The sequence below is a fragment of the Triticum urartu genome, chromosome 7, assembly GCF_003073215.2.
Source record: "Triticum urartu cultivar G1812 chromosome 7, Tu2.1, whole genome shotgun sequence".
Taxonomy (NCBI): Eukaryota; Viridiplantae; Streptophyta; class Magnoliopsida; order Poales; family Poaceae; genus Triticum; species Triticum urartu.
In genome coordinates this window covers 661,572,635-661,593,662 of record NC_053028.1, presented here as the reverse complement: position 1 = coordinate 661,593,662, position 21,028 = coordinate 661,572,635, and the positions used below count along the sequence as shown (strand labels likewise).

The 21,028-nt window shown below is 45.4% G+C and overlaps 1 pseudogene; it reads left to right on the top strand.

Annotated features, from left to right (window-relative positions):
- Positions 1 to 5,870: 5,870 nt before the first annotated feature.
- Positions 5,871 to 8,200, top strand: LOC125519328 (annotated as a pseudogene).
- The last annotated feature ends 12,828 nt before the right edge of the window (positions 8,201 to 21,028 follow it).

Here is a 21,028-nt window from a genome sequence, read left to right as displayed (position 1 = left end):
CTCATTATTAACCCTAGTTCCTAAAGAAGCTGATGCTAGCAAGATAGAGAAGTTTAGACCTCTTGCCATGATCAATTGCAGCTTCAAAATCTTTGCTAAGTGTGCCACTAATAAGTTTGGCCCTATTTGTAGAGATTTAATTTCTTTAAACCAGACTGCCTTCATTAAAGGCAGATATATTGCTGAGAGTATAATCACAGCTCATGAAATTATTCACTCTGTATACTCCAGTAAACAATCTGGTTTTATTTTTAAACTCGATTATGAGAAAGCTTATGACATGATCAACAGGGATTTCCTGATTGACATGATTAGCAAGAGAGGATTTAGCCCCAGGTGGATGAAGAAGGTTTCTTCTCTACTAAATAAAGGTCCTGTTGGGGTTAATATAAATAATACCAACAGTGATTTCTTTTTAACTGGTAAAGGAGTCAGACAGGGGACCCTTATTCCCCCCTTCTGTTTAATCTAGTAGCTGATGTCTTTACCAGAATTCTTGCTAAAGCTGCTAGCAATAACATCCTAGAAGGACTGTTCCCTAGCTCCAATCCAGCTGGTGTCATTAGTATGCAATATGCTAATGACACTCTCCTATTCCTGAGTAATAACACTGCTCAAGCCAAAAACCTTAAATGGTTATTATCCTGCTTTGAGCAAATTTCTGGGATGCGCATAAACTTTCATAAATGTGAACTAGTTCCCATCAATGTAGATAGAGAGGAGGCAAACATATTTGCTCAAATTCTGGGTTGTAAAATTAGTGACTTCCCCATTAAATATTTAGGAGCCCCTCTCCATCACAGAAAGCTGAAGAAATGTGAACTTCAGCCTACTGTGGACAAGATCATTAAAAAAGGAGCTGGGTGGAGGGGCAGACTACTGTCCTCTGGCAAGAGACTCACTTTAGTGAAAACTTGCTTGGCCACTATACCTAGTTACCTTATGAGTATTTTTAAATTTCCCAAGTGGGCTATTAAGTTGATTAACTCTCAACTGGCTCATTGCTTCTGGGATAACTATGAGGGTCACCACAAATATCACCTGGCTTCCTGGGGGTGTGTGGCTTAACAAAAACAACATGGGGGCCTTGGTGTCCCTAATATTGCTGATATGAACTTGTGTTTATTAGCTTCATGGGTTAAGAGATATTTGTTAGATCAGGGCAAGATTTGGCAACAAGTCATTGATGCCAAGTACAACACTCATAACCCTAATATTTTCGCTTGCTCTAATCTTGGTGCTTCCCCCTTTTGGAAAGGAATCCTATGGGCTGCTAAAGCTGCAAAAATAGGCTATTCCTGGACAATAGGAGATGGAAAAAGTACCAGGTTTTGAAGAGACCGTTGGATAGGGCATACCACCCTAGCCACGAAGTATTGGAATCTATATAGTATTGCCAACGAGCAGAACATCACTATATATGAGGCCTGGGATGGTACAAACCTGAAAATCACTTTTAGGAGATGTTTTTCTCCGGATATGTTAGCTGAGTGGAATGATCTTTTCAATGATGTCAAAAATACTGTCCTGGTGGACAAGGGAGACACTGTTTGTTGGGATTTTGACTCTAAAGGTGTATACACTATCAAGTCCTTATACAATATTATCAACTTTAGAGGGGTCTCTCCTGGGAACAGTGTAGCCATCTGGAATATCAAAGTTCCTCTTCGCATTCATATTTTTCTTTGGCTCATGTCTAATAACAAATTATTGACTAGGGATAATCTGCAGAAAAGACAAACAGTAGATAATACTTCCTGCCTTTTCTGTAGTGATCCTGAAACTGTAGAGCATTTGTTTTTTGATTGTGTTGTTTCTCTGGAGCTCTGGAGAGTGATTGGGGACATTTCAAACAACCATTCTGGGATGTCCGTGAATGACATGCTAGAATGGTGGTCCCTAAATAAAAATCACCCAACAGATTGTCTATTACACTCTGTTGTCCTATGGGCTTTATGGAAATACCATAATGATATGTGTTTCAATCATACCTCCTGGTCTGGGATGCAGGTATTGTGGAGGAGGATAGCTTCTACCTTAGACAGCTGGGCAGTTTGGTGCTCAGATCCTGTCAAAGGAAAGGTGCTGATCATGGTGCGGAAGCTGGAACAGATGGCAAGATCCCCGCCCCTCCTACTATGGCCGGATCCTGGCTAGGACTGAAGAAGTGCTCAAGAGGGTCTGCGAGCGAGTGATTGCTTAGTATTAGCTTGCAGCTCCCCCTGTGTTTATCTTTACTTCGTAAACATTCAGTTTTATAGCGACAGAGGCCCTGTGGGCTCAGTCTGGTGCTTTTGCTGGGGCAGCGCGTGTGCTGTCCCCCCCCCCCCCCCCCGCGTTCTTGTAATCGTACTGAATCTTGTCTGGTTTCTTTTGGCAATCCAATTGGAACCGGGGCTTTGAGCCCTTTTCCTCTAAAAAAATATTAAGTATGTGAAACTATTAATTGCTAAAGATAACACTAACTAATAACCTATTGTACTTTGTAAAAAAGAAACAACGTATTGCAGATATTGCACTATGGAGAATCCGACAATCAAACATATGAGCGCAATCAAGCAAATCTTACACTATGTAAAAGCTAGTATTAATCTTGGATGCATATACAAAAAAGGAAAAGAAGAATTGATCTTTCACGGCTATCAGATAGTGACATGTCATGGGAATGTACATATCAAAAAAGCACATTGGGCATGATATTCTTCCTTGCTTTGAATCTTATTAGTTAGAATTATCAGAAGCAAAACATAGTTGATTTGTCTAAACTAGAGATGACTCCATGCGTGTTGCCGCGGGAAATGGATGTGGTTATTTCTATGAGAACTGGCAGTATGAAAATTTTAGCATTTTGGATTAGCAATATGATAATTGAAATTAAAGTACATATAAATTAGGGTCCGAATAACTGCCACACGTGTGGCATGGACGGGAACCCGCCCGCACGCCTCGTGTGGCATGGACGGGAACCGGCCCGCACGACCACGTCCGCGCGCACAAAAGCACGGCCCGCACGTCCGGTGTGTGGCAACCCCGCCCGCACTGCCCCATCCGGGCCAGACGAACCGTTACCCGCACGACCCAGCCGTTCCCGGCCTCCGATCCATCCCCTCTCTCGTCTGCCACCATCGTCCCCCACCTCTCGAACCCCGACCTCCGTCGCCGGCCATCTCTGGTTGCCATGGCAACCAGGGTAGATCCGTAGGGCGCTCCCACCGCAAACCACACCCCAACCCCCCCCCCCCCCCCCCCCCCCCTCCAACCCAGCCCTCCAGAGACGATCATCTAAAACCAGGTGAAATCTCCCGATCTCATCCTTCTCATCCTTAAGGCTAAAAATCTCCCGATCTTGTACTGGGTCCATGCAATAGGGGTAGAACACTGCATGGTTCAGTGTATATTCGCAATTGCCAGGCAGAATACACCAGATTTGCCATGTACTACGTTTGAGATTAACTTAAGTTCATAGTTTAATTGACGCAAGTAGTTGGGTATGAAATGGATGAGTAGGAATCCCTAAAAAAGGGCAGGAAGGACAATTTTTGGAATGAAGGGGGTGGGAAAAATTAATTGCCACTTGTGTATAACGACAGTTGCCACCTTTCGTTGTCAGTAGTTGCCACCTATTTTGACCTGTTGCTTGCCATCCCTATCTTCTATGTGCAAGCAGCAGAAGAATACAATTCTTGTGGATTGTTGATGCCTTCTTGTTCATCCAGTGATTGAGAACACATCGGAAAGAAGCGAGACACGGAAAGAATGAATCACGAAGATGGCGCTGATGCTTGGGGTTCTCAAAGGCCAGAAACGCCCCCTTGGCATGCATCAGAGTACAGTCAACTCATCTCTGCAGGGCCGTTGCTGCCACTACTAGAACAGTATGCAGGTGTAGGTATGATGCGTGATAACAAAAGAGGAGAACAGTTGCCATCTTCGCAACGATGAAGATGACATTCTACTTATGTCATACACTATCATTTTTTCGCAGGTCCTTATGACCAAAACACTCTTAGGGGGGCCCCATGGCAAGTTCAGTCACAAGGCGCTAACACTGACAAATGTACGGGCAGCCAACTTCAACTAGCTAGTATGGCTAATCAAGGTAATGCAAAACGAAAAAAGAGCACATACTGCTGTGGACATGAAAAATGAACATGCAAAAAAACTGGCAAAAGGACTCACGAGTTATGACGGGTGAAAATGCAGAGCCTTCATGCAGCACATTGCATCAGGCAGCACCCATGTACCTGTCATCGACGTCATACACAGGTGAGTCCATAAAAAAGTGAAGTTGCGGATGCTTAATTAGCAGAAGGAGCATAGTTGACAACTACAATTGCCATGACTGGACATCTACAATTGCCATGAATTAAAAACTACACTTGTCATCCCTGGACAACTGTTGTTGCCATCCCTGGACACCTGCAGTTGCCATGGAGGAACAACTGCAGTTGCCATGCCAGTGCAACTACATTTGCCATGCCATGGCAACTGCAGTTGCCATGAAGGAACAACTGCGGTTGCCATACCGATGCAACTACAGTTGCCATGCTAGTAAAACTGCAGTTGCCACATCAGGGGCAACTGCAGTTGCCGTGCTAGCACAAACTGCATTTGCCATGAATTGACCAACCACTACTATGCTTACAGGTTATTACGCTGGTGGTAACCCGGCAAACGTCTCATGGCAAGCTTCACAAATTGCAGGTGGAGCACGTCATTATGGTGTCACAGACCACACAAGATGGTCAAATGCAGCACAACAAGGTAAGGAAAAAAATTGAACCACAAAAAACAGAACTACATTTGTTATTTGTAGTTATTTGTAGGCAAAACAATAGTTGCCATGTTTGTTGAACAGTAGCCGCCATGACTGGACAGCTACAGCTGCCATACATGTCCACGCGCAGACTCACGGCTTGCTGTTTGAAATGATGTCATGCCAAATCACTCGAAGATGGTGTGATCCGTTGCGATACACAAGTTATCCAAACAAAAATCTTACTCTCATACCTGTTTTTTCTATTACAGGGCCTACAACTACACTGAACAGCGGCGCGGGGACATCTACTGTGGGGAGCTCTGAGCGCACGGAAGACGCGTTCCACCAGCCAGTAGACAATCATGCCGCAAACAATTTCGAGTCAGAGTCGGGAATGGCAATCATTCCAGCAATGCCGACAAGCACCCCTTTGAACACAAGCACTGGCAACACTCAAGTAGATGGAACTGCCACCGATACTGAAGTGAATGATGAAACTGACGACGACGCACAAGGGGATGAAGATGGTGGGCAATCAGAGATCGTGGTACCTCAGCCACTGTACATTGGGTAGAGATTTGAATCGTTTGAAGAAGCAAAGGAATACTACCAGACATATGCAAAGTTCCATGGATTTGCGGTCAACACCGAGTACCATAGGAAAATTAAGAAAACTAACGAGTACAGCAGAGGTGAGATGAGGTGCCACAAGGCACGGAGGAACAATAAGGGGAAAGGTGTTGCGCCTGTCGTTCCGGAATGAAAGAGAGGTATCATTCTCAAGACTGAGTGCCCTGTCCGGTGTAAGCTAAACGTAGATGGAGCACAGTGGGTGGTCAATGAATATTTTGACGAGCACAACCACCAACTCATAAAGAAGTTCGACCTGGTAAAATTTCTGACCGCCCACAGAGGGTTCACCCCCGTCGAAAGGCAATTCGTAAAGCTGCTACATGATTGTAACGTCGGTCCATCAAGAATGGTACAGATACTATCTCTCATCCACAACAAAAAGGGGACTCTGAGTAGCATGCCGTACATACCAGCTGACGTCACAAACCTACAGGCCAAGTACCGTAGAGAGAGCAAGTTGGCAGACATAGAGGCCACAATGGCCTACTTCGATGAGAAAGCGAAGGAAGATCCAGATTTCTTCTACAGGATAAGGTTGGACGATGAGGACCGTGTCAGGAACATGTATTGGGTGGATGGTGCTGCAAGGAGAGCCTACAAACATTTCCGAGATTGCATTTCATTCGACACGACGTACCTCACCAATATGTACAAGATGCCATGTGCTCCGTTCATAGGAATAAATAACCACAATCAGTTGTTGTAGTTCGGCTGCGGGCTCGTCCGGAACGAAGACACGGATGGGTACGTTTGGATGTTCAAGACCTTCTTGGAGTGCATGGATGGACTTGCTCTGATGAACATAATAACAGACCAAGATTTCAGCATGCGTGCAGGCATAGAGGAGGTCTTTCCATTGGCAGTGCACAGGCACTGCAGGTGGCACATTATAAAGAAGGCTAAGGAGACGCTAGGACCATTCTTTGCTGACCGTCGAGAGCAACATAAGGCATTCGAGCTGTGCGTGGACCACAGCTTAACGGTGGAGGAGTTTGAAAGGAGCTGGATGGCCATGACTGAAACACATCAAGTCCAAGACAACGAAACTCTTGTTAGCCTGTGGGAGAAGCGAATGTACTGGGTGCCGGCCTACTTCATGCAGTGCTTCTTCCCCTTTCCGCAGACTACGCAGCGCAACGAGGGGTTCAATGCTGTTTTGAAGCGGTACGTCAGCCCTGGAAACTCATTGCTACAGTTTGCCAAGCAGTACACAGCTTTGCAACAAAAAAATCTGGGATATGAGCTACAGCAAGAAGCGACCACGGCACTAAAGCAGCCAAAATTGCTAACATATTTACCAATAGAGAGGCAAATGAGCAAGATATACACCAACAAGATCTTTAACAAGTAAGTCAGTTGCGTTACAGTCTTATTTGCAGAAAAAGCACCAAGTCAGTAGGTGCCTTATAGAGTGCAATGCAGTTGCCATGATATGCAGTTGCCATGTTTAATGAAATACTGTTTGCCATGCTTACTCAGCTGCATGTTGCCATGTTCAATGAAAATTCTGTTTTGCCATGCTTGCTCGGGTGCATTTTCCTTGTTGAATGAAGTGCAGTTGCCATGTTTAATGCACTGTGCTTCCATTGGGGCATGTTGGCATGCAAATGCCAATGTCAACTAGAAAAAATGTTATATTGGTGACACATATGCTGAAATGCAGTTGCCATGTTTAATAAAATGCATCTGCCATGTTTGTTGAAATGCAATTGCCATGTTTACTCAACTGTAGATGCCATGTTTAAATAAAAGGGCAGTTGCCATGTTTTACCAATGTGCTTCCATTGGGGAATGTTGGTGTGGAAAAATGATGATGTCCAGTTGAAAATGTACTACAGTTGCCATGTCTAGTGTACTACAGTTGCCATGACTAGTGTGCTGCATTTGCCATGTCTAGTGTACTACATTTGCCATGTTCAACGTACTATATTTGCCATGTTCAACGTACTATATTTTCCATGTTCAATGAACTATGTTTGCCATGTTCAAACAAAATGTATTTCTATTTCCATGACAACATAAGGTGGTACAAGAAAAGAGCGCATGATAGTTTAACAGAAAACACACAAAACTTGCAGATTCCAGGAAGAAATAAAGCGTGCCAGCATGTTCGCGGCTTTCCAGGTGGACGAACATACGTTCAAGGTGTGTTCTATTTTGGGCATGTCGGATTCAGAACCTGAAGACCCAGACAAAGGAAGGAACTACTTCGTCAAAGCCTCGATAGGCGAAGGCGAGTACTACTGCCAATGCTGCAAGTTCGAACGGGACGGCATTGTGTGCTGTCACATACTAAAAGTAATGGACATGAACGCTGTGACACGGATGCCCCTCCATTTCATAAGGCGGCGATGGACTTGGGACGCTGACGACGCGTTGGTGCCGCAGACAACACACGCAGTTCTGGCTGTGCATGACAAGAGACCTGAGTCAACCATGGAAGTCGTGAGGCACGTTGTGCTGACAAAGAACTATGCTGAGCTAATTGATGAAGCGTGCAATAGTGATGAGACAGCGAGAGTCGCATAAAAACACAGGAAGGCACTGAAAAGAGAGCTTGATGAGATCAAGAAGAGGAAAGCTGAGGAAGCCTTACACCGGTTCCCCCGCACATCAAGTGTGCCTTCATCCACAGGGCCATCATCTGAAAACTCAGAGATAGGATCTGGAACAGCAAGCACACAGACCCAGGTCAGGAACCCACCCCGTTCTATCACAAAGGGTCGTCCAAGAGAGATAAGGTACAAGTCGGGATTGGAGATCCAAGCAAAACACAAGAAAACGAAGAAAGGGGCGGGCAATCCATGAGCAAAAATTGCGGCGATGTGACATGGTCCTTGTGGACATTTTGTTTTGTACCCTAGATGATGAGAATCTTTTAAAAAAAATTGGGAGAATGACTCTTGAGGGGCATCAGAAGTGGAAGGAAAATTCATTGAATGGATAAATGCAGTTGCCATGTTATGGGTACTTAATCTGCCATGTTATGTGTAGTTAATCTGCCATGTTATGTGTAGTTAGTCTGCCATGCTATTTTATACTAAATATGTCATGCTATTTTATACTAAATATGCCATGCTATTTTATACTAAATATGCCATGCTAGTTGTACTGGATCTGCCATTTTAGTTGTACTGGATCTGCCATGTTAGTTGTACTGTATTTGCCATGTTAATTATGCTGGATCTGCCATGTTGTTTGTACTGTATCTGCCATGTTAGCTGTACTAAAAATATGCCATGTTATTTGTAATGACTCTGCATGGCATATATTTCCATGACAATACGACGCGGTTTAGAGACACATAGTGTGTTGTGTGCAATGTATGGGAAACAAGTTGGAAAAAGCGTAACGTGCATAAACCGCAGCAAAGGTTGTGGCTACATGATCAACCTACCCATGCCAGCCGGTGCAGTTAGCAATGAAAAAGAAGAAGCAAAACAGCCAAAATGAAAAACGACGATGACTTTCACTACCCATGTCTGATGAACTACATTTGCCATCTTTTTTAAAACATCGTAGACGCATTCGAAACAGCAAACCGGTGCTAGAAACGATGAAACCATTGTAATAATGATAAACATAAAAACATATCTGTTGTAACGCCTAAAATAGGTTCACGTCCACACATATATTACAGAAACTATTCAAATGTCGCTCACACACCACCACTACATAGTAGGCTATGCGGGGTTGCAGTCATAACATAGCACACAAACATAGTTTTCGACGAGAACAAAGAGATAGTACCTTACATTCCTCGGCAACAGAATGTAAGGTATGCGTCCGGTGTGTAATGCCACGTGATCACTTGTACTTCTTGATGACTTTCTTGACAGCTTCCTCCACGAACTCGCGTGCTCCGGACCGCTTGTTGAAATCTTCATTCGTCAACCAGTTCCATGTGTACATTTTCCGGAGCTCAACGACCGTTGCAGCTGTGATAGGGGGGACAATTCTGCCTTCCCACTTTGCAAAGTATTCCAGCGCGTGAAAGCCACAGTCCGTCCTGCACGAGGAAAAGAGTCAGGTGAACACACAAAAAGGACAGACGTAACAAAGATAGACTTCAATTCAGATGTGACAACAAAAGAGGGGTTGGATTGATGTAAATGGCACATGAAGGAAGGAAGAAATTACTTGTTCCCTTGCTTCGCAGTCGCCACATACTCAGTCGGGAAATGCCTGATCTGGACCTTTGAATGTTCGTAGTGACGGTTCCATGTCTCTTTGAGGTTGTTAATGAAGAATTCGGCATGCGTAGTAAGGTCTGCATCAGCTTCCGAACGGATTGAATCAAGCACCTCAAAACGTTGGTTCTTCAGGTCAAGACAGATCGCATAGTGGTGACCACACTTGTCGTGTGGGTCATGTGGTGCAAGCTCCTGGAACATGGGGAACATGACCTGCATTTAAAAGTGAAGAAATGAGAAGCAAAGTTCACATAAAGAACAACAGAGAGACAAAAAAATAGAATCACGTAGAATGTTTGGTTATGGGTGGGGGTAGTTGAAAGAAAGTTGCCGTCCATGTATGAACAAAATGTGCCGTGTATTTTACTATCAAGTTGCCACATAGTTTGCACGGGATGCAAAAATCAAGAAGTCAGTGTGCACGGCAAATGTTGCCACATGAAAACATCTGCCACATAAACACAAGTGCAAATGATGGCAAAAAACCACACCATGTGAAAAAACATTGCAGACAGGGAAGGAGTACTCACATATTTCTTCAGTGTGAGCTTGAATTCACCGTGTTGAGCAAAATTCTTCCTCGGGATTTTGTGGTGGAAGTCACCATCCCATATTTTGCAGGTCACACTGTAATGCATGATTATCTTGTCGGCACACACATCGGTGTGATTGTTGATGTAGTCGATCCCGCATGCAACTACATTCGTCGACATTTTACCGTTTGACCTCACGGACTCGGCAAGATCACCCAGCTCGAGGTACGTCGCTCCGCATTGAATGACTTTGGTTCTGTCCAAACATAAGCTGTATGAAAACGATATGACATGGAAGAATCATGCCTACTAAGTAAAAAAAATATGAAAGAACTAAAACGTAAGCGGGTCGTGTATAGAAAGTACGAAGAAGATGAATGGTAAAAAAGGAGCAAAGAAAAATGAGAGATTATGGGGTGTGTTCATTTACGCTTTCAACTCCTTCATGTGCTTGCTGCTGGCCCTCGCATTTCCAAACCGCTTGACGATATCGTACAGCTGGTTCTATTCCTTAGTGGCCCTGAATTCGGGCTCGTAGTCTTCCGCGGGAGGTGGGTGAACTACCCTCTGCTGCCTCACAGAACCAGGAGTGGCACTCCTAATGGTATCCTCAGATACCGTATCTGCAGACACGTTGGAACGATTGCCCTTGCCCTCGTGAGGACCTCCTCTGCAATGCTGCCTCCTCAATCATGTGGTAAGCTTCGTCAAGTGACGGTGAAATCTCCTCAGGGGTGGCTGCAATGATAAAAAAAGTGGGTTAGGATACCTAGAAAATCAAAAACAGATGGATTGTGAGAAGATAGGGTGCATGATGTGAGATGTAGGTAGAAAAAGTGGGGCAGTTGCCATGTGTGGTCCAACTACAGTGGCCATGTCATAGCAACTACAATTGCCATGTAGTTGCACTGTAGTTGCCATCTAGTTGGACTGTAGTTGCCATGTCACAGCAACTACAGTTGCCATGTTGTGTCAACTCCACTTGCCATGTGATTCCCGTATGAAAAAATGCAGCATGGAAACAAAAAATGCAGGTGACATGGTGTGGCAAATCCAGTTGCCATGTGTAATGCACTGTATTTGCCATGTGACAGCAACTACAGTTGCCATGTTGAATCAACTTCAGTTGCCACGTTGTTGCCCCAATGTCAAATGCAGCATGGCAGCAAAAAAATGTAGGTGACATGGTGCATCAAATCCAGTTGCCATCACAAGTGAGAACCCCCAAAAAATATGATTGGGACAAAAGTCAAACTACAAAGATGTATACAAGAAAAATCATAAGGACATGACAAGTGTACCTTGCACAATCGGCTCTGCGAACTTGACAGCCTTCCTGCCCTCGACCATTGGCTGCGCCATCATTGCGGGCATGCCTCCTGGGAAAGCAAAGGCAACTGGCATAGGATCTTGCACCACCGGTTGATCTTGACTGATGCCAAGGCTGAAGCTCGGTGGGGTAAAGGCCATTGGGTGCCTCTCATTCCTACTGGCCGGACCACGAATGACTTGCGGGGCAGAATCCAAGGGTGAAAGACCGACAAACATATCTGAATCGGCCGCTATAGAATGATCGGCCTTATTTGCAGGGTGGGGCGTGTTGTCAGCGGTATCAGCCGCAGCTTTCATGACAATCTTCTTATTTGGGCTGTAGGGGACACCGACATTGACTGGGAGCCTGGAAGTGCGCAGATTTATGCTGGGGATTTCCACTGCGGGTAAAGGCGTAGTCTGCTCCGGTTTTTCACCTGCATCACTCGTGCCCGGCTTGACACCTGCATCAGTTGTGCTCCGGTCTTCCGGTTTCTCCATCACATTGCTTTTGGCAGGTGGCGGGAACAGTGTGGACGCAGGAACACAACCAGACTCGTCTCTCCTGCTCCTAGCTACAGCCGGTGCATTGGGTATGTCTGTTGGTTGCTTGCGGGGGCTACGATGCCTAGGTGGAAGACCAGCACGCGAAACAGTCACCTTAGCAGTATCTGCACCGACAGGAGCTGGAGCTGTTGTGCCAGGACTCTCACCTGTAGATGGCATATCCTTGTGAACTGCCGCCTCAGCCGCTTCTGTCGTGGACACGGGAGTGCCACCACGCACGTGCTTGGAATCAGTGTCAGATGAGCAGGAATCTTACTTGCTTAGGTTCGTCTTGGGAGCGTCCACTTCAACGCTTGCTGATGGGGTGGCATGGCTCATAGCAGCATCCTTCATTGCCAGAAGAGTTGGCAATATTTCAGCTGTCCTGGCAGATACCGACTCGTCACTCCCTGATGTACGGATGCCTGTTGTTCTAGCTTGCACATCTGCAGCCGGCGGAGATGGTCGGCCACTTGCATCAGAGTTGGTGGGAGCGGTCAACGGTGCAGCAGTAGTATTGTCGCCTGGTGCCTCATGTACATCTGAGTTGCCCCCTGTTGACAACTTTGAATGCAGGCGTTCGAGCGGGTCCTTACTGATATGCTTGGCCCCGCGCGTAGTAGTCTTCTTCACCCTGCAAAAAAAGCACATGAAAAAGGTATTAAAATGAACAAAAATATGTTTGCCTTGGTAGAAATCTTAAAAAAATGAAAAACAAGTGGAAAAGATGGTAGTTGCCATGTAAGGGGAACGTGAGTTGCCATGTGTCATAATTAGCAGTTGCCATCCAGCAGCAGTTGCCATGTTAGCCAACTTGAAAAATGATAAAAATGTCTGATCTGCCATGAATGCAATTTCAAACCTAGGTGTGGGATGAGCTCACAAGCCAACGGTAAAGATGGCAGTTGCCATTAGGTACATTAAAGTTACCATTTGGCCTAGATTCCAGTTGGCATGTAAAAAACAATAGGAGTTGCCATACACTTAAAAAGGAAGGAAAAAATCATTTGGAGAACAGTAGTTGCCACGTGGGGGGCGATGACAGAAGACAATGTGACAAGCTAAACGGATGCATTGGAAAATCAAGAAAATATAGCGCTATGTCAATGAAAGCGGATGAAAAAACCTACTTCTTGACTGCCTTCCTCGGGTCTGGAAACACAACAGGATCCCCGGTGTTAGTCGTCGTCGTGCGAGGAGATGACCTGGTGGAAGGGGTGTCACCGGCAATGGGGGCGCCTTTGTTCAACCGAGCAGAAACACGGGTTGGCGTTGGCGCCTGTTTCTTCGTAACTGCTCGTCCACCAGCTGTCGGCTCGCTGCACGTATGTGATGGAGGAAAAAAAAGGTGGCAATTGTCAGACAGCAAACTCGTTGCCGCGCTTGACAAAAACAAGTGCAAAAAAAGGATGAGTCTGTTCGAAGAAAATAGACAAAGCAAAAAACTAAAATAAAAGTCGAACCTCTTCCTGGCAGCTATGGGGTCGGTCCTAGACCTCTTGCCAGCAGAACCCTGCCCAACACCCTCTGGAGCCCTCCCCCTCTTTGATGGCAAAACCCCCTTGCCTCTCGCAGCCATATGTTGTTTGACTTTCTCCGGTTGGGGGACATCTGTTGCATCCTTTCCCTTGTTACCACCTGCGCGAACTTCAGCATGATCATCATCATCGGTGTCCTATTGCACATTCTCCATGACATCGTCGTCATCCTTGCTGAGACCAGCATCTCCACCTAGTTCATCTTGTGTGTCAGCGGGCTCTTGGGAACTGTTGTAGTCATACCGGCCACGGCAACCCGTTGGCCGGTGTGTACGTTCTGGGACAAATGAAGTGAACTGCCTCGCAACCGCGTCGCTGTCAGAGCCACTGAGGGACGTCCACCCCTCAACCAACTTCCCGAGCAAGCCGGTCATTCCAGATGCAAACTGCCCTATTAGATGCTCAACAGGTGCCCTCGCCTGTGCACGAAACAAAGAAGCATCAATGACCACCCGTATTGCAATCACTTGCACGACATCAAAAAATACTCCACGGCAAACCATAGATGTAGATCTTTTGATTACCTCGGCAGGGCAAGACGGAGCTGAGTGCACGTCCATCCACTTTCCAAAGTTTTGAGGCCCCCAAACACGTTGTAGTCTATAGCATGCTTGACCATCAGCTGGAAAGAACAAAAAAAAGCTAGGACGTAAGAGAGAGAATGTAAGTTTAAGCACGAATGAAAAGAGTTGCCATGTGGAATGAGACATGGATACAGTACTCAGAAAGCCATGGATAACAAAGGTAGTCATCTCTTATGACCCACAGACGGTTGCCTCATGCCAATTTGTAGGCATGCCGTGTGGGCAAAGAAACCAGAACTAACCTGCAGTTTTCCATATGTGGTGTCAGTAGCCTTGTCTGCGACAAGCACAGCCTTGACAGCGTTGATAGTCCATGCAGAAACAGCAAACTTGTGCGCAGGCGGCGGGCCTCTTGTCCTAGTGAAATCCACAGTGGACAGATCAAGACAGTCGACGTACATGAGCTGATGCAAAACAATTTTAAAAAGAAAGAAATATCAGTTGCCATCATGGGTACTGTGTGGGGGAAAACAGGATAATATATGTTCCCATGATAATCAAGTTGAGGTGCATGGAAGAAGAGAAGAAAAAGAAGAAGATGCCATCTACATGTGCTAATTGCCATCATAGTGTGATAGCAGTTGCCATGTTGTTATGATGGCAGTTGACATCATAGTATGATGACAGTTGCCATACTAATATGATGGGAGTTGCCATATTGTCATTATGCCAGTTGCCATATGTCATTATGGCAGTTGCCATCTTGATATGATCAGGTTGCCATCTTGTTATGATCAGGTTGCCACGCATGAATAAAAGTGTGTTAAAAAAACAGTGTTCACCAGAAAGAATTGGTAAAAAAATATCATTAAATGCAGTCGACAACCCTTTTGGTACATCTTGCTTGAGAATGCATCGTGCAGGAAGTCGGAAATAAACTTACACCAATTCATGTTCTTCACATTTTCCAGATCCGCCTGCACCACACAAAATTTCAGGACAAAAAAGGTTGCCGCATCAGAAATCAAATGGAAAAAAACATCGGAAAACGCTGGCAGTCACTAGCTTTACACATGACATCGGAGCCAAAAAGATCAAAGGAAAATAAAGTAGTAAAGATGGATCATTCACCAGGATGGGGAAGCATTTGTTGCTTGGGCGAAGAGAGGTCGTCGGCGCAAAAACAACTGAGATGAGGTACATGAGTAGCTTCATCTTGAAAACATCTCCATGCGTCGTCATGGCTTGCAGCGAATCTACCACTGCAGACGTGTTCGGCATGGATTCCGACCCAGGAAACAAACGAGGGAACAACGCTTCCTCGATCTCATTGTTGACCTCGTACGGGACTTTGATATGTCCACGAGGCACACCCAAAGTGCAGAACACGGATTCCTTGTCCAACGGTAGTCTTCCACGTCCCGGAATCACGAATTCCCTGGAGGCGGGGTCATAGATCTCACCAAGCCAGTCGCATACAGGGTTGACAAGGTTCGTGCACCGGACATCCATCATAGACTGCATACCCATCTCAGCAGTAGCCCCCTTCTGATCGTCGGTGAATTTGTCAATCAACGCAGTCAGTCGTTCTTGGGAGGCTCTGTTGCGAATACGTTTCTTCTTCTGCAAAAAACAGACAAAAAGTGATCAGTTGTTGCCATGTTTTTGCAAAAAGTGATCAGTTGTTGCCATGTTCTGCAATGTCATGAAATTTTAGTTCGTGTCAGACGACTGCAAGCTCGAGGTGTCAACCAGTAACATAAAGCAGGAGGAAGGGGAATGTGTGAACATTTACCTCATCACCCTCTTTTCTTTGTCCAGTTGCCCGATTACGCTGTGGTGGATCTATGAAATCATCATCATCGTTTTGATGATCGCCACGAGCCATTCTGCTGAGATAGGAACAGACCAAATTGTCATGGTGGAAATGTAAATGCAAGAGGTGAGGAGTTGCCACCTAACAGAAAATGTCAACTAGTGAATGCAGAAAAAATAACATGAACACACACGCACCCCTCCTATGATTGTCGGAAACATAAACGTGGCAAGTAAGCACGTTGGTTGCATTATCAAGTAAAAAAAGTGTACATATGGTAAATGCACTTGAAAACAAAAAATGTTGAAGTTGGCATGTTAGCCCAAGATAGTACGATAAAAAGTCACAGAATCCTCCACATCAGAAAAACTAAGATGTGGCAGCTCACACACTGTCCTAAAAATACACCAATCAAATGCCACTTGTTCAGCGGCAGAAATGTGCTAGGGTGAAATTGCCATGCTGAAATGCAACACATACTACAACAAATCGATGAAACCACATCTAATCAAGAACCTGGAAATTGCCACAGTGTGATCAGATATCACAAAGTCATTGTGGCAAAACAAAAAAAAATTGCGCCTACAGTACAATGAATTTGCCATATTGTACTGACTGCGGCATGGCAACAGACATGATGTGGTCAGCCAAAAACTTGCCACATGCAAAGCATATGTATGGCATCTGACACAATTGATATGCAAATTTGGTTGCCACATTATGCAGCCAATTTGCCACACTGTCTTATCTGCAGAATGGCAATAGACAGTGTGTTCACATTCTATTTGCCACATGAATATACTATCCAAGTGGCAACAGGCACACTTGATGTGCACATTAGTTGCCGTCCAGTGCAGTTGGCTCCTGAAACTGCATTGACTACTGATTGTGGCAACTATCACAGTGTGGTAACTATCACAAATCATTCAGAAAAATTAGATGCCACAATGAAAAAGCATGTTTGTGGCTACTATCACAGTAATTCAGCAAATTTAGTTGCCACATGGAAGAGTGTGTGTGTGGCAACTATCACAGCCATTCAATAAAAATAGTTGCCCCATGCGAAAGCTTATATGTGGCAACTAACACAGTCATTTCAATAATTTATTGCCGCAAGGGGAAACACGTTTGTGGCAACTATCACATTTGTTCAGGGAGTTAGTTGCCACACAATCATGATAGTTAATGAAACTATCAAGTTCGCCTCATACTACAGTTTCAAAACCCAACTAACTAGATCTAGGGTTCAATGGCAACTACCGCGACTTCAAATTCACCCTCAAAATTCTCCCACGAACTGACTGCAAACACAAATTCGAACCAATGCGCATCAAACAAACCAGGAGACACCTGCCCAATCCATAGGCAAGATTAGTGTGTGCCTCCGAACAGGCATAACCACACCGACGATGCCGCCGCCGCGGCCGCGACGAAACTGCCCAGTGCCACCAAAAACGGCTAGCAGACGACTTCGGCGCCGGCGGGAACGCCGACGCATCGCCGAATCGCCTGAATCTCTATGTATCTCGATCCAGGAATCGAACAGGGTGGAGGTAAAAGCCTACATCCTGCTGCATTGATATTGATGATGATGATCATGGTTACAAGAGTGCTCTATCTTGAGAGCTATTGTCTAAACCTAACTTGTTCAACTTGTGGAACTTGTCAATCTTGTCCCTTTTGGGGAGCCCTGCCCCTCCTTATATATGTTGGAGGGGTGGGTTACATGTAGAGTCCTATTAGGATTAGGACTAGTCTATCTCTAATACAAACCGGATATAAGTCCAGGTCTTAACTCCTTGTAGGACAAATATTCCTCATGCCTTTCCTCTTAAACTGGCCCACCGTTAAACGTGAACCGGCCTTCTGGGCCTTGGGCCTTGTCATCCGTCTGTCCCGCATGCCGGATCACCAGTGAGTCATAATGACCAGGTGGGTTGCTTGTAGACCTCCAGGTCAGGGCGGGTCGCTAGTAACTTGCCAAGTGTCAGCGGGGGTAGCAACCTGCGCAGGATGAGCGCTAGTGCAAAAAATAATATCTGCTCATGCCCCTTTTGCAAGACCTTTTTGTGAGGAATAATGGTCCTGCGAAAAAATAGCATAGACCAAATAATTGTTCTTTGATAAAAACAATGTGTTAAGAAAAATAAACTTTGATAGATATCACCTGATTCGTCTGAATGATACTCAGCCGCCAAGTTGATGATGACGTCAGCATATTTACGTAGGAATTAGTACTGATAACATTATGCAACGTACCAGCCACAGTAGTGTTTGTAGCCACTGTCCCTCATCACCGCCGTTCCGGTCTTTTCGGCATAAGTGCGTGCAGAGGGAGGGGCGGCTCAACACATCCCTGACGGCTCATCTCGCAGCAGGCGCAGCGTTGGCAATGGCGATTTAATCGTGGCGACTCATGACGAGTCAACGGAGTATGGGACGGCTCAAGAAAACGGGCGTGCACTTTGGCGGGTCACAATAATATAAGCGAGCAGCAAGGTGGCTCAGGGTCAGCAGGCCACGGCGGAGTCCGATTCTGACCCCGTTTCAAATCCTCATCTTGATCGATGTTAGTTTGGCTGTCCATATCCGTGTCGTCCAGGTCGTAATCTCCCTTTTTCCTTTTCTTTTAAGCTGGACATGAAATAGGCCATTGGGAGATTCACGTGATGAACTTGACTGATTTTGGTGCATGCCTCTTGTCTTATTCCTTCCCATCCAAATAGGTAGTAGTACTATTTCTTGATTTCTCTGCAAACATTGCTCTGCTGTTTTGGCCTATACCTGGGACGCAGAGTAGTATTTGATTTTTACGAGGAAACAGACTGCCCCCGGCCTGGCAGCAGCAGGAGCAGTGATTTGTCTAATCACCTGGTAGCAGTACTAGTTTTGATCTCCACTTGATTTATATTTGTGTACCCCCGCTACATCAGCACACGCGATTGACTTATTGTTCGCCCCTGCGGCCGATTCTCCCGCCCGCACCGGTTTATAACGCTGCGGTCGACTCGCTGTCCACGCCGGCTTACAAACGTCGCGGCCGACTCACCCGTCCGCACCGGTTCATCTGTGAGCGACTTCAATTTCACCCAGCGATATCAATCTCATGACGGATTATTTCCGGCCTGGCACATTAGGTGATATCAATCTAAGATATATTTTATTGGCATATATTATTGTTGTCAAAGAGCAGTTTATCTTTGCCTTGGTCTGCACTATTGTTGATGCAGGACAATGTGGTTGACTCACCCGCGCCGGTTTACAGCACTGCGGCCGATTCATCTGTCCGAGCCACCTCTAATACTGTGGACGTCTCTACCGTCCGTTTATTGCGGCCTGGTTTACATGGACATGCCAGGGCCGCACCTGTCTGCATGAGCTGTTTATTGAGTATGAACAAGTCACAGCTTGGGTAGCCCGGTTTTCCTTCAATAATTTGGAGGCAATTATTATGTATTATCAGCCGTCGTCTGCCACTGGATGGTTCAATGGACATGCACACAAGTCGCCGCCACTACAGTTTGGTTAAACTTCAAGGAGCCAGTTGGAAGGAACCATTGGCCGAGTTGCTGACACGGCTCATACGGGATCATTTATAACCCGCCGTAGTCACCTCAACCTTCTGTGGATTCACATCATGCTATCAACATCAATAATATACAAGTTATGCCGGTTTATATCGCGGTCAAATATGGAGAGTCTCAAGCCAACTCCTCGAGGCACCTTTGAGACTCGGGGGCTACGATGACATGACTCACCAAATCTTACCAGTTTCAGCCGGTTTAAGAACCCCAGGACGATGGAGGGAAAGATAACCCAGTCCTGGAGGCTACTGTTATATGAAAATTTAAAGGCCGTCAGAAAATTTCCGGTTTAGAAAGTATATGACAGTTACAAAATCCCGGCTCAATGAAGAAGATCCGGGTCATCAGAAAGGATTCCGGTTTAAAATCCGACTCAAGGGAAGTCAGTATGACTGCAGCTCTCAAATATCCGGTTTACAGTCCGGTTCAAGGGAAATCTGTTCTCCCATAAAGCTCTGAAGCGCTCAAATTCGGTTTAACAATGTCCGGTTCAAAAAGTAATTAACTTCTCGCAAGTTCGAGTTTAAAGGCCGTCAGAAAATTTTCCGGCTGAAAATGAAGATTCCGGTTTAAAATCCGGTTCAAGGGAAAGATGTCTCCCACAAAGCTTTGAAGCTCTCGATATCCGGTTCAAGATCCCGGTTCAAGAAGAATTTATCTCTTGCAAAAAGTTAAAAATTGCCAAAGAGGACCTGCTGCCATGATGCGCGGTTCAAACATGGGTATCCCGCCTTACTGGCCTGACATATTATTGATCACATGGGGGCTTTTGCTTCATAAAGCGGGGTCTCTGTTCTTTTACATCATGTGTGGTTACACGGAGTTGTTCTAAAGCAGCCTCCGGTTTACCCCTTGAGTTAGCTTTTCAATAGCATCATGTTATATCACTTGGGGGCTTGGTCATGTCCAAACCAATGAAATACCTCTTGATAGGCGAGAGCCACCAGATCACTTGGGGACTTGGTCACGTCTGAACCAGTCATGCCTCTTGATCGGCCTAAGGCCACAGAATCACTTGGGGGCTTGGTCGAACCCGAACCATTGCCATGCCACTTGATCGGCATAAATGCCACGGTTTCATTTGGGGACCTGGCTGACTTGAACCATAGCTACACCTATCGGGAGCTTGGTCGTGTCCGACCATGGTAACGCCATCTGATCAGCTCAAATAAGCCTCTTTTTGCAAACGGTTTTATCATTGCCTTTGCTTGAAATTTTCTTTGATAGATATTTCTTTCTTTTTGTTGCGTTTTTTAACCGGCAAAATTTTAAACCGGTTCACACTATCAAATTGGCGGAACACGGTCAAATCTTAATCCGGAGACTATCTGCCCGGTTTGATTTTCTGTTACCATCCTATTATGGAGTAAACCGGTGTTTATCACAACCCGGCACGGTTTTATCATAAACCGGCACAATATGGAAGGAGTTATCAGTACTCAAGATTTGGGTTATCACCTTTACTACAAAAAGTTGGTAAAACCAACAATGTGATTCAATGTCACAGGTATGATATATTTCATATTTGATTATTCTTAAGTGCAGCCTTGGTTATAAACCCGGGTTATATGTTGGGCATTATGACCCGTCC